This window comes from Eurytemora carolleeae, unplaced genomic scaffold (genome assembly GCF_000591075.1).
Source record: "Eurytemora carolleeae unplaced genomic scaffold, Eaff_2.0 scaffold412, whole genome shotgun sequence".
NCBI classification, from domain to species: domain Eukaryota; kingdom Metazoa; phylum Arthropoda; class Copepoda; order Calanoida; family Temoridae; genus Eurytemora; species Eurytemora carolleeae.
In genome coordinates, this window is record NW_019396406.1 from 15536 (window position 1) to 18796 (window position 3261).

Below are 3261 nucleotides of genomic sequence, written 5' to 3' on the forward strand. Positions count from 1 at the left end.
GAAAATAATATTGGCAAAAAGTTTTTTATTTTTATAATGTATTTCTGCAACCCAAACCAAATTTTCCTAGTATTTCTGGTTCAAAAAAGGCAGTTTTTAACCTCCTTGCGGGATATTTCATCTGTCATTTAAACATGTTTTAGACAAAATGGGCGGAATCTTCTCCATAGAAGTCAGCACTATTACCCACAGTAGAGTCTGCATCTATATGACCTCACTGCTTCTAATCTCAAACATGGTTGCCCACATGGTTCGAGCCTACAAAAGATCTCTTCCCTGCCTTAGAGTTAACATAGTCCTTATTCTTAACAGTTACCTCATTCAAGCTATCAACATTGTGATCTCATTAGCGGTAACATGGTCTAAACTAGAGATGGGCATCATTTATGTAAACAAACACATTATTTCAGAATATCATTTAGAAAAATTAAGAAATGAGTTGGATTCTTCAGAGAATTAAAAAAAAATGTTTTTAAAAAGGAATGGATCAGTAAGTTTTTTAACAAACAATTTCTTAATTATTTTTTTAACAAACTTAAAAAAGTTATTGTAGGAACATTTTTCAAACAACTTGAAAAACAATTGTTTCAAACAATCTTCTAAGAAATAGCATTTGTTACTTGATGAAGTTTTTTATTGAACAATTTTACCAAACTAACGATCTCTTCAAACAAACAATTTTATTGAACAATCATTTGGTTATAAAATAAAGAAATAGCTTGAAAATTATAATTCTGAAATAAATGAGTAAAATTTGTTTCTGAATAACGGAAAAATGGGTAACTAACAAATGATGAATGAATAGATTAAAATAAAACTAAAGAAGCCCATCTCTAGTCATTATTTTGTAAATACAAACAAATTTACTGAACAGAGATATTGAGAAAATTGTTCAGCTGTCTAATAAAAAAAAGAAAAAATAGTTTAAATGTTTTTCCTGTCTCTGTATGATTAATATAGGGTAAGTAAATAAAACAGGAGTAGCTTTTTTTCCAAACTATTAAATAACTATTTATGCAATAAACATTGCTAAGTCCTAAAGCACCACAAAATTTAAATTTACATCAAAATCAACCTTTTTCAGATTTTATAAACTGCAAAATCTATTTAGTTTTGTAACACATATTTTTGAGTTCAAAATCAAATATAATTAATGTTTGAAAACCGGCAACTTCTTGGCAGAGAAATTCACAATTAATAAGAAAGCATCCCTAGGGGTGCAATCTAACATTGCGATCCTGGTTTCAGGGTTGCAATGCAATGTAAATATCAGGATTCAATAGTTTCATAATTTTCTTCAAAAGTTGGAAAAATATTAATGTGAAGTCAAATACAGCTGTACAAATGTACACAATAGTCAGATCAATTTCTAATACAGCACTTTAAAATAGATTGAGCATCTACGGATTTAGGTGATTTTCTTAAGTTAGAATCATATTTTAATTTAGACTGCTATGACAGCTATCTCTTCTTGTGTGTATCTTCCCTACTGGTTCAGTGCAAGTGTAGAGATACTTATATTCTATAGTGTACACTTAGTCCTAATAACTCTTCTATTCATTGGGATTATCCGGCTTCTGGTGGTTATTAAGGTAAATTTGATTGGCGGGTTAGTTTCAACTTCAACTATTTCTGACATAAGATGAAGTTTAAAGTAAAATAATTTGCTGGACATATTTATCAATCTCTTGATATTTCTAGTTTGACCAAATGATCGGGTTTGATCCTGAAGAACTGGCACTGAGAATTCTCTGCTCAATTATCATGGTCTCTGCTGCTATTGTGGCATTTCCCTCAATTTACACCATCAAAACAGGTAAGTCCCCAGTGTATTGTAACTGATACTTAGATAAAGAGTCGGTCATCTCTAGGCACCAAGAGAAAGTTATGGAGTTTACCAAATAAATTTTCAAGTACAAAAGGTGGCAACAGAGAAATGGACCATTTATACACAACGTCTCAAGTGTCAAATAAAACAAGGAAAATAAAATTTTCTCACATAATTGACATGATTTCCAAGATTAATTTTTAAAAGTGTGAAAACAGAAAACGAAGGATACTTAAAATTGCACTTATTTCTTTGTAGGATAAGCACTTGTCTAAAATTATTACTATTATTGATAATTTTGTTGGACACAAACACTGAGTTAAGACTTGTGATGTTGCCATCTACTGTACATGACAATCTATTTGCAGTATACCTACAGATGTTGAGTACTTCTCAAAGGATTTTTCCCAAGTGTTATCTTCCCAAGGAAATTCTCCCAAGTGGCAACTTCCCAAATGTGCCACTTGGGGCCTCAGAGGACCTAACCAAAGTTTCCACTTTGGAAATTTTCACTTGGGAAGTCACCCTTGGGAAATGCCTTAGGGAAAGTACCAAACACCTACCTATAGACTTCTCTATGCAAAGTTATTCTTAATTCTAGTAAGATTATTAGGTCTGACAGCAGCATTGCTTTAGCATTAATAATCTAAATTCTTTCTTTTAGGGTTTATAACACCTCAAGTGTCAATCTTTACTGGACAGCCTCAGACATCAGGAACAATTCTGGATAACTTAACTGTTCATATTTGACAACAAAATTATTTTCAATTATTTTCAAAAACTTCTGCTTCTTTTTGAAACTTTACCCAGCCTTAACTTAAAGGGCACTCAAAAAGGAATAGCTTCTATTGCAACATGTTGCTTTCTTTAAACTGTTTTTAATTAAGATAAGGATATTTTTAACAAGATAACAAATTGAGCATTATTTTTTTTTACGAGTTTGGTATTAAAAGAATCTTTAAACATTTAACCATGCGTTTCAGGCATAGAGTATAAGAATAATTGTTAACACACATGCAGTCATTAATTTAATAAATCTAGAATTAGAGAAACAACCTCACTTTAATCCTTGCTACCTGTAATGAGAATCTTGAATTGTGACAACAGGTGTAATTAATTTTCACATGATGGTAGCTGTGATCAATGGTATTCTTTGTCCTCTTGTCTTTCTGATATCCTACAAGTATATTCAGCACCATCTCAACACAAATCACAACTCAAGGTAGGCAACAACTTGGTTAACTTTTTAAAAGTTTTTAGGTATTTGGAATTCTGGAAAGTTCCAAAAGTTTTATAATTTCAAAATTGTTATTTGCATTCCTTGTGCTTACACTGCTGAAAATGAATCATTAAGTTTCAAACCAAAACATCTAAGCCTATATACCTATCATTGCAAACACCAAGTAATATTATCAAAAAACACATTCATCAAA

At 31.1% G+C, this 3261-nt stretch overlaps 1 long non-coding RNA gene across 1 annotated transcript; it reads left to right on the forward strand.

The window, feature by feature from the left end:
* The first annotated feature begins 1457 nt into the window (after window positions 1-1457).
* On the forward strand, window positions 1458-2551 carry LOC111702644 (uncharacterized). Its single transcript, XR_002765456.1, has 3 exons — window positions 1458-1592; window positions 1702-1816; window positions 2493-2551. It is a non-coding gene; the product is annotated as an uncharacterized LOC111702644 (long non-coding RNA).
* Window positions 2552-3261: the final 710 nt, after the last annotated feature.